General features: G+C 44.4%; 1 non-coding gene across 1 annotated transcript; it reads left to right on the plus strand.

Annotated features, from left to right (window-relative positions):
* The first annotated feature begins 1,896 nt into the window (after nt 1-1,896).
* Nucleotides 1,897-1,971, plus strand: Trnat-ugu (transfer RNA threonine (anticodon UGU)). Its single transcript has one exon. It is a non-coding gene; the product is annotated as a tRNA-Thr (tRNA).
* The last annotated feature ends 14,294 nt before the right edge of the window (nt 1,972-16,265 follow it).

Here is a 16,265-nt window from a genome sequence, read left to right on the forward strand (position 1 = left end):
GAGGTGAGGGTAGGCACGGAGACATTACATTGTTTTTTTGATGTCCAAGCAGTGAACACATCCATGATTTATGTTCATAGCATAGTCCGCTTGAAAATGGGATGACAGACCAGCTAATAGCTCTGAAATGAACCTGCTACTAGTTACACCGGGGAAATCGAAAAATTACTTTACTCCTCTAAACAAAGAATTTCAGTCTTTCAAGATCATCCTATCATCATTATTGCGATGTTTTACCAATGACACGCATTCCGTTTGTCTTCATAAGAACAGGGAAGAAGCTACGTGTTAAACTGATTTGGTTTATCGGTAACGTAAGTGAACCGAATGAGAAATTCTATCAAATATCTTTAAATTTGCCGTTGTTGTTATCTATTAGTGTACATTTCGAAACAGAATCTTCACGGCTTCAGCTTGTTACCGAAGGGACTAAATTTTGATGTCAAAGAAAGATGCATTTCTGTGAGGTTAAAGTTAGTTTACACTGCTTGACCGATAGAAGTGAAACACTCAGAAGGGGAGGACGAAACAAAATGAAACATCACGGATTGAGAGGGAGTGTGATGTTATTTCAGTGATTACAAAATTGAGTCAATTAGGCAAAGAACTAGACGGTATTAGTCCAGTTTGACGATGTACCCATCTGACCTGGATGCACGCACCTATTCGGATGAGAAGGGTGTCGTAAAGCCGTTATATCCTCTCCTGAGGAAAGATGGGCCACAATCGTTGTAACTGGGCGTTGACATTACGGATACTGACACTGGGCCAGAGATGACGTCTCAGTTGGTCTCACACATGTTCCGTTGGGGCAAATCTGGGGCTCTAGAAGGCAACGGGAGTAACTCAACATCTAGCACTCAGTCCATAGATACACGTGCCGTCTGTTGGCTGGCATTATCTTGTTGAAAAATGATAACACGATACTGTCACATGATAGGAAACACATGAGGACGCAGGATATCGGTGATGTACAATTGTGCCATCAGTGTTCCACTAATCACTACCAGCTTGTTACCTAAAGTCATACCTGATGGTTCTCCACACAATGACGCCAGGAGTAACTCCGCTATGCCTCCGCAAAACATCGGACATACTCGCCTACGATGGTCATCTGGGGTCTTGAGAACTGAAATTCATCACCGACCACTATACGACGCCATTCTTCAGCAGTTCATGCTTCCCAGTCATGGAACCCCTCGAAACACACAGTGTTGTGCTATTAAATGCAGCCTACGCATGGGACGGTAATTCTCTAGCCCAAATGCTGCTTTTCTCCAACCAGTGACAAACAGTGTTGCATGGAGTCTATTACTTGTTCTCGGATGACAGGTCGCTTGGTGCACAGTACAGCTATTCTCCCTTGTGGTAGTCAGATGTGGTCGACCGGAACCTTGATGACGAGCCAGCCTGTCCTCACGCAGTCCAATATCGGGGCACTGCCACATTTGAATACTCCGAAAAACTGCATATTGCACGATTATACCGGCCAGCCGAATGGAGTCCCACAATGGAGCCATTTCTGAATCTCTGTCAGGTGATGATAACGCTGCCTGTCAGCAGCACGCGGCATTTCCGTGTCGTGCAGTTATCACTCGATATCTGACGCCGTTCACGCCCCGTGAATACCCAACTACGCCTGGTAACAACACTAAACGTGAACAACATTAATGCATTCTTATATGGATATGGTGTCTGTTCTTTCGGACATGTCCGAAAGAACAGACACCATATCCATATAAGTATATAGTTGTGGCAATACCGGCCATGACCTCCTCCTTCTGTGCGGATGCACACATATTACCCGAACGGGACTTGGTAAGAATGACTTCCACGAGTAATGTGTGTGTTGGGCAGGGACACTACGAATGTTCCTGCAGTCGCACTATCCTCTGTGCCCTCGGTGGCTCAGATGGATAGAGCGTCTGCCATGTAAGCAGGAGATACCGGGTTCGAGTCCCGGTCGGGGCACACATTTTCACCTGTCCCCGTTGATATATATCAACGCCCGTCAGCAGCAGGTATTAATATATAATACTAATTTCGTTAATGCATTCTAGTCTAGCGAACTGCAATTCTGACCATTTACATACCCGCCGATGGTGCTTACATGTGGGAAGTTAGATTCGCATCTGACAAAATAGTCTGTGTGCTTCAAGTTCTTTGTCAGGAAGTGAATTTTGAAGAAATCGTCGACAAAGGTAGTGAACGTGTACGAATACGCTAATTTTCAGTTTACCTGCGAATAGTGGGATGTTTTGGTGCAAGCATAATTACAATCCTGTTTCGCTCATATAATGAAAAGTACAGTGTGGCCAATATATGTTATTATTTATTTGCATTTTCTGCTACTTTTTGCCAAAAATACAAATAAATAATTATTCCCCACAGTCACGGTTCCCAAACGTAACCAGTATGGCCGTAATTAATAAATATAATTAATTTTAGAATGAGTCGTTAATACTTGTAGTTGACGAAATTTCCTGCGAGGTTAAAACTGTCTGCTGGACCAGGTCTCGAATCCCTTTAAACGCACTCAGATTAGATAAGCAGATGAATTATATTCAATCGAGCACGGTTATATATCGCCAGTACACAATATTTTGGTGCACGTGTGCATAATGTTTCGTTGTTATCGTAATCACTGCCGGTCGCTGTGACCGACCAGTTATAGGCGCTTCAGCCCGGAACCGCGCTGCTGCTGTGGTCGCAGGTTCGAATCCTGCCTCGGGCATGGATGTGTGTAATGTCGTTAGTGTGGTGTCACCGCCAGACACCACACTTGCTAGGTGGTAGCATTTAATCGGCCGCGGTCCATTAGTACATGTCGGACCCGCGTGTCGCCACTGTCAGTACTTACAGACCTAGCGCCACCACATGGCAGGTCAAGAGAGGCGGACTAGCACTCGGCCCAGTTGTACGACGACTTTGCTAGCGACTACACTGACGAAGCCTTTCTCTCATTTGCCGAGAGACAGTTAGAATAGCCTTCAGCTAAGTCCATGACTACGACCTAGCAAGGCGCCATTTGCCTTTCAGTGATTGTAATTAACCGTATCTGGAGATAGTCTCATTCGTATAGTCAAGAGCGATGTACCACAAGGATGCATTAAAGTTGAGTATTAACTTAGATACGTACTTTTCTTATTAGCATTGAATTACTTATCCTGTTCCAGAATTCACGCCTGTCTGCGTTAGATAGCGTGCATTTCGGCCTCCTCTATCTACAAGGTGTTGGCACATTTGCCAACACATCAGTTAGGTTAGTTAGGTTTAAGTAATTCTAAGTTCTAGGGGACTTATGACCTCAGATGTTAAGTCCCATAGTGCTCAGAGCCATTTGAACCATTTTTTTATCGTAATCACTACGACGTTCGAGCTACGAGGCTGTGCGCCACGCAGACGGCGTTGTCCTCGCGAGGCTGCTGCTCCAGTTAGCCGCGGACCTAAGTCCAGTGTCAACCCTTTCCCTTCTCTGCTCCCCTCCGCCGCGCTCTTATTGATCGTCCCACGCAAGCAGGCTAAAGGAATGCGGCAGGATCTTGGCAGAAGGCTTTCCGCGTCCTCCGTCGCGCTGTCCCGACACTGCGCGCGGGCCCTACCGCCACCCCACACCCTCGCCAAACAATCCAGCGCCGAGCTTCCCCTTTCTGCTCAGAAATGCGCGCCGCAATTACCCGACGGGTCTAAAACTGCAGTAAAGGGTTAAGAGACAATGCTGGAACCCACTGGGGCAAGCTGCTGATGGTGTTTCTTCACTGCCGAAAGCTATACTTACGGAGAAACAATCTACAGCTGCAGACACGCAAACTGCTTTCTCCTAACTACCATCACGCCGCTTTTCCAATTTAACTTGGGTGTGCCATGGCACAGTTTATACACTTAGGCGACAAAAAATCGTGGGATATCCTCCACTTTGGTGTCGGACCTCCTTCGCCGGGCGCAGCGCGACAACTCGACGTGGCCTGTACTCGACAAGTCGTCGGAAGTCCTCTGCACAAATGTGAAAGAACTTACTTCTCGATTATATGCCATAAATTTTCTGTAGGATTCGTGTAGGGCGATCTCGGTGGCCAAATCGTTCGCTGGAATTGTCCTGAATGTTCTTGAAAGCGAGACAGCGACAAAAATACCATCGTTGTTTGCGACTGTGATGTCCGTGAACGGTTGCAAATGGTCTCCAAGTAGCCGAACATAACAATTTTCATTCAATTACCAGTTCAGTTTCAGCAGAGGACCCAGTGCATTCCACATAAACCCAGCCCACGCCATTATGGAGGCACCACCAGCTTGCACAGTGCCTTGTTGACAACTTGGGTCAATGGCTTCGTGGAGCTGCGTCACACAAGAATTCTACCATCAGCTTTTAACTGAAATCGGGTTTCCAGTCATCTAGGGTCCAATCGATATGGTAACGAGCCCAGGAGAGGTGCTGCAGGCGATGCTGTGCTGTCATCAGAAGCACTCGTGTCGGCCCTCTGCTGCCATAGCCTATTAGCGCCATATTTTGTCACACTGCCGTAAAGGACACATCAGTTGTACGTCCCACATTGATTTCTGCGGTTGTTTCACGAAGTGTTGCTGGTCTGTTAGCACTGACGACTCTGGTCTCGGTCGTTAAGTGAAGGCCGTCGGCCACTGCATTGTCCATGGTAAGAGGTAATGCCTCAAATTTAATATTCTCAGCACATTCTTGATACTATAGGTCTCGGAACATTGAATTCCATAACGATTTCCCAAATGGAACGTCCCATGCGTCTATCTCCAACTACCATTCCGCGTCGAAAATCTGTTAGTTCCCGCCGTGCGGCCATAATCACATCGGAAACCTTTTCATATGAATCAACTGAGTACAGACCGAGCGAGGTGGCGCAGTGGTAGCACACTGGACTCGCATTCGGGAGGACGACGGTTCAAATCCGCGTACGGCCATCCAGATTTAGGTTTTCCGTAATTTCCCTAAATCGCTTCAGGCAAATTCCGGGATGGTTCCTTTCAAAGGGCACGGCCGAATTCCTTCTCCATTGTTCCCTAACCCGAGCTTGTGCTCCGTCGCTGATGACCTCGTTGTCGACGGGACGTTAAACACTAATCTCCTTCTCCTCCACCTGAGTACAAATGACAGGTCCACCAGTGCACTACCCTTTTATACCTTGTGTACGCGACACTACCGCCATCTGTTTATGTGCATATCTCTGACATGACCTTCATCACCTCAGTGTACTAGCTTTCCGCCGTTATACCACCAGCTTTTTAACAATGCTCGTGAATCTAAAACGTTGGCTAATGGAACAGTGTCATAGGGTAGTAACATGTGGCAAAAAATTTATGCATGCATATAGACATATCAAGAAGCATCAAAATGCGACGAATTCACTAAACTGAAACTAATTTTTTGCTGTGTCAGCGTCATCTATTACAATGTTTAAACATCAGGTCACTTTATAAATTGCCAGTAACGACAATGGAAAGTCACTCGGTATCGGTGAAAGTGCTCAGAAAGAAGCCGTCCGCAGAAAATCTGTTTACTAAGTATCCAGATGATTTTGGAAGGAAAGAAAACTTTCCATGTGTTACGTTGTTAACAGGCAATGCGGTAAATACCAGTAATAACTGCAACAGGCGACTGTCTCCAAGAATAATATTGGAGCAAATGCATGTCATCAAGGAGACTGTTAACGCAATCACCAATAGAAGAAATACACACACGAATGAAACAAGTATATGCTTCTGATTAATGACACAACTAGTGCTTGACGAGCGGAAGCCAGTATGGTTGAAAACTTCTGGACGCTCCATTGACTAAGGTAAACGTGATCAAGCTGTGGTGTGCCACCACATGATAACTCATGCAACTAGTTTGTTTTGCACATGTACATTTATATTCCGCTAGCCGGCTTAGAGTGTGTGGCGCAGGGTCCCTCTGGTACCACGATCATTTTCGCCTTCCCTATTCCATTCGCGAATGGTTTGTGGGAATAACGAATGTATTTGAACCTCTATATCAGCTCTGATTATCTGGTAGTGGTCATTTAGAGATACATATGTGAGAAAAGTAATTTGTCATACTTTCCTTCAAACGTACGCTCTCGGAACTTCTACAGTAACTTTCTACACAATACACAATGCTTTTCTTGTAGCGTCTGCAACTGGAATTTGTTGAGTATCTCCGTAACGCTCACGCGCCCGTGACGAAATATGCCATCCGGATCTTCTCTACCTCTTCTGCTTATCTTACTTGGTAAATATTTTATTCTGATAAACACCACTCAAGAAAATATTATAGCTGCGACCATCACTACTACATTGAAAAGCTGTCTGCATCACATTCATAGGCATCCAAATACGTGTAATGTAAACCCTTTGCTTGATTCCAACAAACTCTGTGAGGACATACTCCAGCAGCTCTATAAACGTTTGCAAGAGTAGTGTGGCCCCCTTCAGTTATTAATGCAGTGAACTACACTCCCTGCTGAACAGATGCTGTGTATTCACTGCAGAACTGGTGGCCATCGCTCGAGCCCACAGTCACGTTTGTTCTTGCACCGGCGAGGGTTCTTAATTGGCAGTCATTCCCTGAGTAGTCTTCGGGCTATTGACCAGTGTACTCTCGACACCCACTGGTTGTGACTGGCCAGGATCTCATTTCTGACCTCCATCAAGCTGGACGACCAGTCGTCTTTGTCTGGACCCTAAGTCTCGCTGGGATCCCAGGGAACGAACTCGCTGTCATCCCAGGGAACGAACTCGCTGTCTCGTTGGTCAAGTTGCCTACCAGGATGGCGAATTTGGAACCGGACCTATGGCCGGCTCTGCGCTGTCAATTGTTGGAGACTTGGAACAATGGTTGGTGCGGCCCGGTTTCTTCGAACAAACTGTGAGCAATGAAGGGGACCACGACCGTGTGGCAGACTTCCCTTCATGTTTCTCCCACGGAAACTTCGAACTGTTCGGCGTGGTGCCCGACTGACAGTGGCCCACATTCTACTGGACTGGCCAGTTTGGTCATCTTAAGGCGAAACACTGAACTTGCTGACAAGCTGAATTTGGTGACAGCGGACGACGCCATAGTGGCTGGTTTTACGTTTCACGCATGAAGGTGATTTCTACTCCACTCTTGAGGTAGGACACATTGGCGTCGTGGGGCGCTTGAGGAATTCAAAGGGGGTCCCACCGCCTGCTTCGACCCAGGGAGTCCATGGCTGCCCGTGCTTGGTGGTGTGGTCTGACTTCTGCCCTTCCCGCCTTTTTAATTCTTCTTTTACATCTGTCGTTGGTTTGCTGTCTCATCGTACTGTCTCATCGTCTTTGTTCTCCTTCCTGAGATTTTATCAACTTGTCCACGTTGTTAGTTTTCTGGTGATAACAGAGGGTAAAGAAACACCAGTCGGATGCCAAGTGTGCATCTACATATACATCTACATAGGTACTCTTCAAGCCACCTGGCGAAGGGTACTCTGCACCACTAGTAGTCATATCCTTCCCTGTTTCACTCGCAGATAGAACGAGGGAACAATAACTGTCTGTATGCCTACGCATGAGCGCTAATTTCTCGTACCTCATCTTCTCGGTCCTTCCGCGCAACGTATGTCGGCAGCAGTAAGCGACAGTTTCAGATGCAGGTTCTCTAAATTTTCTCAATAATATTTCTCGAAAAGAACGTCGCCTTCCCTATGGGGAATTCCCATTTGAGTCTCCGAAGCATATCCATAACACTTGCACGTTGTTTGAACCTACTGGTAGCAAATTTAGCAGAACTCGAGCAGTACACAAGAATAGGTCGCACCAGCGCCCTGAATGCGTTCTCCTTTAGATGTGAAGCACACTTTGCTAAAATTCTCCCAATAAACTGAAGTCGACTACTCGCCTTCCCTACCACAGTTCCACATGCTCATTCCATTTCATGTCGCTTTGCGATATTACGGCCAGCTATTTAAACGACGTGACTGTGTCAAGGAGGACACTAGTAATACTGTATCCGAATATTACAGGTTTGTTCTTCCTACTAATCCGCATTAACTTACGTTTTTTCACATTTAGGACTAGTTGCCATTCATCACACCAACCAGAAATTTTATGTAAGTGATCTTGCACCCTGCTGCCGTCACTCATTTACGTATACAGAGAACAACAGCGGTCCTGTCACACGTCCCTCGTCAATGATGAACACTAGCCGTCGAAGACAACATACTGGGTTCTATTATTTAAGAAGTCCTATATCATTTAGCTACAATATAGCAGGTCAGCAACTGGAAGCAGTTAATTCCATAAATTATCTGGGAGTACGCATTAGGAGTGATTTAAAATGGAATGATCATATGAAGTTGATCGACGGGAAAGCAGATGCCAGACTCCGATTCATCGGAAGAATCCTAAGGAAATGCAATCCGAAAACAAAGGAAGTAGGTTACAGTACGCTTGTTTCACCCACTGCTTGAATACTGCTCAGCAGTGTGGGATCCGTACCAGATACGGTTGATAGAAGAGATAGAGAAGATCCAACGGAGAGCAGCGCGCTTCGTTACAGGATCATTTAGTAATCGCGAAAGCGTTACGGAGATGATAGATAAACTCCAGTGGAAGACTCTGCAGGAGAGACGCTTTTGTTGAAGTTTTGAGAACATACCTTCACTGAGGAGTCAAGCAGTATATCTCGCGAAGAGACAATGAGGATGAAATCAGAGAGATTAGAGCCCACACAGAGGCATACCGACAATCCTTCTTTCCACGAACGATACGAGACTGGAATAGAAGGGAGAACCGATAGAGGTACTCAAGGTACCCTCCGCCACACACTGTCAGGTGGTTTGCGGAGTATGGATGCAGATGTAGAAGTCTTGGAACCATTCACATATTATGAACTTCTTCCGTATGCTCTTACCTTAGTTAACATCATGCAGCGGGGCACCATGTCAAATGCTTTCCGGCAGTCTAAAAATATGAAATCTGCCTGTTGCGCTTCATGCATAGTTCGCAGTATGTCGTGTGAGAAAAGGGCAAGCTGATTTTCGCGCGAGCAATGCTTGCTGAAACCACTCTGATTCGTGCACATAAGCTTCTCAGTGTCAAGAAAGTTTAATATATTCGAACTGAGAATATGTTCAAGGATACTGCAGCAAGCCGAAGTTATGGATATTGGTCGGTAATTCTGCGGGCCCGCTCTTTTATCCTCCTTGTATACAGGAGGCACATGCGCGTTTTTTCCAGTCACTTGGGACTTTGTGCTGGGCGAGGGATTCATGATAAATGCAGACTAGGAAAGGGGACGATGCCGTAGAGTACTCCTTGTAAAACCTTGTCTTCTTTCAAATCTTGTTTCTCTACATCAGCGGTGATTATTAGTATGTCGTCCATACGGGAGTCTGCCCGATGGTCAAATGACGGTATGTTTGCACGATTCTTCTGTGTGAACGATCTCCCGTCGCACAACGTATCCTAGAGCCCTCCACCTGATTTTTTGGCGGAGAAAGTTACCCACCTTCTCTCTTACCTCTCTCATATCTTCTCGCTTCTGTTTCATGGTTTTATTGATTCTCAGTTGCAGGTGAGAGCAGCAGGATTTGTATTTTGTGTCCTTTCTCTCTGAGGGCTCTTCGTCGTAGTTTGGTCCCTTTAACCCTATCAATGCAATCCAATCAATTAATAAGAGGACAAATGATGATATTTTACTTACATCGTTTATCTTCTTTTCTGTATGATTCCAAACACCGAATCTTTCGAAGCACTTTCTGGTATGAAAATGGTACATTTCTTGCGAAGAATTCTTATCCGAAGCCACTTTAGCCATTTGCAGACGTGATTTTTTTTCTGTGCCATTGAAAGGAAATTAGCAACTACACTGTCAATTTCTTAGACGTTGATGAAAGGAGTAACATTTTTTGAAAATTCATGCTAGACTGTCACTGCTTCTCTACCTTATGACATTCTACGGGTATCCTAGTATCAGTTCACTCTTGTAAGAAATGCAGATGCTAATACTGGATCTGAATTTTGCTTTGAAGCTCTTCCTATATCATCTAAATCTGATGGAATTTGTGTGTGTGTGTGTGTGTGTGTGTGTGTGTGTGTGTGTGTGTGTGTGTGTGTGTTGGGAGGGGGCGGGGTGGATGTGTTTATGAGACAAATATGGGAAATCAACGTGACATTCGCCAACTGCCTGTGCGTAGGTTGAGAGAGAGAGAGAGAGAGAGAGAGAGAGAGAGAGAGAGAGAGAAGCTTACTACGTCGTCAGTGAACTATGGGAGTCTAGCGCTTGAACTTTGCTCTCATTGTTGTTTAGGGTTGGTATGCCGTTTGTATATTTTTTATAATTATTTGCCTTACATTAGACCTGGCCGTTAAACGGTTGCATGATGTTTCATTGCCCATTATTCTTTCAAAATACTGATGTGAATATATCAAGACACAAAGTTAACATCGTTTCTCACCTGTTAAGGTCAAGAAGAAAACAATTACCCGTTGCTCATCTTCGTCCCATACCCTCTATGTTCATAAACCCTTCAGACAGCAGGTAATTTTACACAAATTTACAAACATCAAAGCCTTAAAGCCTCTGTATTGCTCACTAAGATTTGTTATTTTGTTCCCTTTAAGAAGATGGACTAAATGTACAGAATAACGTACCAAATTCTCAGATTCAGGTCAAGCATATCATAAAAGTGGTTCACTCCTGTAGCGCTTTCTTCCTTGGTCTGAGGATTGGCAAAAATTCCTCTGTGTCTGAAATCAGATGATACTCCCGTGACTAGCAGGGAAGAGCTATACGTTGAAGTGGTACGTGTTGTTTCCAGCTGGTCATCGTAACTTCAATAGAAAAAAGGGAAACCGTGACTACTGTTTGTATAATGAAAATAACACCATCTGCGTGATTCGTAACATATTTTTATTATCGGTTTCGATCTGTTGTATAAATCATGTTTAGATCCAATACTTACGCTGCATAGCACATTCTGCCTAAAAGGTTGAGTAAACTCAAGTTTTCTTGACTGTTACATCCTCACACTTTCGGGCAAATTGCACTCTGCAGCACTAGATTCTAACCTGAAGTTAGTCTGTGTAGAGTATGGAAACCGTTAATAAAAATAAGAAAAATGCAATAAATGATCCAGGCGGTGTTTTTTTTTTTTTGTTTTTTTTTTCATTGGATCGGTGATAGTTTGATTTTCTTGCCCTATTTTAAGTAATTAGTATTAAATTTATAATTAGAACTATTACACTTCAGATGTGTCACACTCTTTTGTTCATCAGAAAACTCCAATGAGGAGACTTATTGTTCCACTCATGCACAAAGAGTATAATGAATGTGAAACTTTATAGGATCAGAAACCTATGATATCTTTCATTCTGCATGCCACCAATGCACTCCCCTTGCTAATTACACGTGGCTAGAAAACAGCTAAAAAGGTGTTATTTTCTCTCTTTCTTAGATCGTACCAACAGTGAAAGCGGTGTGAGAGGTAAAGGGGAGCTCAGCTGATAAAATTCTAAAACAAGTGCTTCAGCACATGACCTGCGACAATGTGTAACCCGAGATTTTTTAATAACTGAACACAAACCGAAAAGATTAAATAACCCGCAAAGAGGCTGGGTTAAAGCCGAAATGCCCAACTGCAGACCAAATGATACACGTTGACAACGTTGTGCGTCGGAAACACTTGGTAGACCTTCAGAAATCTTCGTGGCGTAGGTTCAGAGTAAAAGTTGCTTGTTGCGGAAAGTTACCGTGAGAAGCCTGCGCCACTCGTAAAGGAGAACAAATGGCCAGGAGGTAGCGAAGCTGTTACGCATAAAAAGGAGTTGCGCCAGTACTACGCTTCCTACAAACATCCGGGCTTGTCGTGACATTTTCTTACGGGGGTCAAAGCGGTGAAGGAATTTATTGCAACTATACTGACGCTCTGACTACGAAAGTCTGTATCATTCTTAATGGCACTAAGCTGCAATCTGATCGTTATTTACGAAAAGTCAGGTATGTTCATTTACATTTCGGTTATTCGTCGTAAAAAGTTGTCCTAAATTCACTACTTTTCTCCTAATAGACGTTTGTTTCGAAAGGCGTGAAGGTTTTTGCTAGGTTCGAAAAATTATGATGTACAAGTAACTAACCAATGATTCCGATTTAGTATTTCTGCGCCTTCCACACCTCACTTAAGTCGCTTTCTGGAAGCGTACCATCAGGCAAGTAGGATATCGTTGTCAATAACTTCAGTGTCTACGAGTTGTTACAACGTGGTCTGCTTTTACGTTACGGGAAGGTCAGATGAAAACAAAGAATTCTCTCTCTTCCCGGAAAATGGTTGATTTGCTTCCCCGTTTCTCCACGATTCTCAGCGATACTTTCCGATTGTACTGAACAATTCCTGTGCGAAAAATTCTTCTGGACAGAATACACAAAAATTAATTCTTCAAGATTCGTCAAATAACATCCATCGGAATTTGGATGGAGTTAAATGCACGTTGCACCTAATCCCCGAAGAATTTATGTAAAGGGCTTTTATTGGAAGCCGTGTCGAGGTAACAGGGACATCGCGTGAGTAACATGATTCGGGTGATCATCAACTTGTGGATGAGAGACGTTGCTATCTAACTCTTTCTGCAATAGCGGACAGGTAAACCAGGTTTCATCAACAATCCAGATTTATGCGTATATTGGACAACTTGTGAGTAGCTTACCATCCAGACCATGTTCTCGCTATGTAATATAGATGCCATAATACAACATGAGTAGCTCTAGTAAACCTAACCTCACATTTCGTGGCACTGCAATTAAACGAGCACTGAAACTTCCCGTTGGTCAGTCTAAGCATGTAAAATTTTCGTCTCGGCTAACACTTGCTGGGAATCACCGATGTCAGTATACAGATTCGTCAAAATTGCGCTAAAGTTCAGGTCTGCGGCTGTAACCCCCAATGGAGTATGACGCCAGGCTTCCAGTAATTCTACCATCGGCCCCCAAAGTCAAACAGTTTATGGACACACTGTCTGATTTGTAAGCCTTCGGTGGCGCTGTAGATATGCGCACATTCTGCAAGACAGTGTACTACTTAATGACTCCAGAATCGACTGGAGTATCTCGATGATAACTCCAGCACGATGGTGTAGCATGACACCTGTATCACGAGACCTCAGTCCTGTCGAGAATTTTTGGGATCCTATCTAGAACGAATGTGCTTTGGGTACTTCCTAAACCTCTTAGCTTATGAACGTCTGTTGAGTAGGCTTAGATACATATAGCTCAGCAATGCCACTGGCGTCATGTGAAGTCCAGTCCAGAAGTAGTCGACGGTGTAGCAGAAAAATTATCTGTAATGGAAAGCTTCGGAGGAAATGGAGACAGGAAAGTGTTAGGCATGTCCTAGACTCTGAGGAGTGGATTGAACTTGCGGACCAACCCTAATTTAATGAAGCGTCTGAGAGATTCTGATGGAAAGATGTCTGGTTATTTGTAGTTATTAGTGTTGTGCCGGTAGACGATGTGACAATTAAGTACAAGGAGACATCTACAAAATGTTAACACAGTAATAAGTTCATTTACACTATGTAGACTTAATAACATATATGAGTTTGAATGCTGTAGGTTCTTCTCTGGTGCATGAGGTATACACAGATGATGATGATGATGATGATGATGATGATGATGATGATGATGATTGTGTGATAGGAGTCACATATCGCTATGCGACGTTTCATTGTTTTCTGATTTTGGTTATATTTGAGGAAATCACAGGGCTGGCTAGCTCTGGAGAAAGGTTTCAGTTTGTTCTGATGAGAAGCGAGCGGGCCGAGAGGTTGCGTATCAGTTTTGGCGTGGCCACGGTCCGTCCGTCACAGAGCTTCTAGTTGAAGGTAGTAGGTCTCGTGGGCACTACTTTTCACACAAGTGTTTGCTTTAAGCCCTAAGCCCTTGGCCGTCCGTTTCGGCTGCGAATGCGGTTTACTCCTTTGAAAGGATCTGCCGAAAAGCCCGCTGAGGATAGCTGTACGTGACGATTCACCCGCCTGTACGCAGATCACAGAAGAGATCGACATGGTGTTATTAGCCCAGCGTGGGAAATTTGTTGCTTTTGTTCCAAAATCCTGTTATACAATGATACGAAACTGGTCAGACTCCTTGCTTTGGCGCGAAGAGGTCGACCAATGAGTGGAACTTGGCTAGGAGCTAATTGCTCCGTCGTAGCGACAAGCGCCAGCACGAAGATCGAGAACGATGCAGCAGAGAGGGCCGTGAGACGACGTCAGCCAATAGTACGCTGACTAGGAAGATAGCACGACTGGACTGGAGCGGCATCCACACGAAGAGCATAAAAGCGACACGCCGCCTAGCCGCGGCCGCACTCGAAGAGCGGGCTAGAAGACGAGCACCAGAAGGGTCGTGATTTGTGAGCCATATCAATTACTTGCATCTAAATTGTATATTTCGAAGGACACTGATTATTTGCATGTCGCCAATTTCTTGCGACACCACCTCGTTCATACGCAGCTTAAGTATTGTCAATTCCATTAATATGATTTGCTCGTATGTTGTCAAGCTATCCGAGAAAACAGCTCCTAGGCACTCTATATTACACGAGTGGGCAGGATTCCACATTAGTACCAGCCTTCTGCGTGTTAAAATGCGTTGAGTCAGCCAAGAGTGGGGAATTTGTGCAGAATTCCACTGTATTCTGGAAATCTGATGTGACGCTATCATACAACTGTTTTTCAAGCAATATTGAGGGTATTCAACCCAGGTATCAATCGTGGGATTATTCTGGAAAATAAATCGAAATCCTCGCTGGTCACCGTGGTCGTGGGTGAAGGTCTTCCCATCCATGTTGAATTTTTCCAAGAAATAGTCAGTTAGGTGCAGAGAGAATTCTGTTGCTAGATTTGCTGCGGGAAAGCCGTCTGGATTTCTGCCGATCCAGGAGAAGACGGTGGCTGCCTTTCTGCCGTTTTCATTCGATGCCGACTTGTGTGTTGTAAACCTTGTACGATGAGTTCTAAGTAAGTTTCACATTTCGCTATTAGCGCTGTCCATTAGTTGAACAGCCCACAGTCTTCAGGATCTTCTGCACAACTTGGGTCGCTGGATTAATTGTCTTAATTACGACTCTTGCACCCGTTTACTTTGCATTTGCAAGCTGCACAGATTATGAAACCTTGTACCGCTTCCCAGGCAGTCTTCCAGTTGAAATAGATATATCCTCCAATGTATTAGCGATACTTTCAGGTGCAGTTAAGCTTCTAGTGAGCCACTGCTTACCGTTAATGTTCAGAGAACTGATGTTTGCACGATAGTAACTGATTAAGTAATTTTCATCGATTCATACAGAGTTTTGATCGAAATAAATCGATATGATCCAGTGCACACTTGCTTTTCTATTCAAATCTCGGTTTTCCTATAGCTAATCCTAACTAGGCGGCCCTTAAATAATAGTCAGTAATTTGCGTATGTAATATGTTATCGCCAGGTGCCTACACTTCTGAGATTAATGTTAATTTGTTTAACTGAGGTATAACGAGCATTACACTCGCTGGTATTGCATTCTGATGTTGGTCGCAAGCCGAAAGACAGCACACACACACACACACACACACACACACACACACACACACACACAGTTGCCGAGCCCAACCACGCCACTGGGAGGCTGATCTCAACCACAATAACAGCGGTCAATTTCATAATTCGCTTGATTGTAATAAATATACTTGAATGCAGATAATTTTATATCTGACACTGAACATTAACAACAGTTATGAGCAGAATAAGGCAAGTACCGTAACCCGGTTTCCCAGATACTCCGCTCAGTGGAAGAGAGGTCAAAATAAGAGCTCACGTGTCTGGACTTATCCGTAGATACTCGACCGTTTCTCAGGAAACGACAGTTAAATTTTTCGACGTGATTTAGACGCCTTTCGACGGGCGATGAGTTCAGCCCATCTGGTGGTTAAGTGGCTAGCGCCGTGACCTCTCACTATTGCGTCCCGTCTTCAAAACCCGGTTATTGTTTTTATTTTACTTTTTCATTTATCTGCCGATGTCCGCAGAAAGTTACTACACGAATTTTTCTTATCAAGGGCCTTATATTAACAGTAAAATTATAACTGCGTTTCACAATAAGTGTCACACATTTATTATACAGCGTGTAGGGAAATTCCCATTACAGACTTCTAGGGATGTGAGGTCATAATATTCTGAATGGGGACCCATGTCCGGAAACGTACAGTTTCTGTTCTACGACGGTTTCAATTCAGCTGTTTAACTCGTCCACTTCTGCTTG

The sequence above is a fragment of the Schistocerca cancellata genome, chromosome 4 (assembly GCF_023864275.1).
Source record: "Schistocerca cancellata isolate TAMUIC-IGC-003103 chromosome 4, iqSchCanc2.1, whole genome shotgun sequence".
In the NCBI taxonomy this organism is placed as follows: domain Eukaryota; kingdom Metazoa; phylum Arthropoda; class Insecta; order Orthoptera; family Acrididae; genus Schistocerca; species Schistocerca cancellata.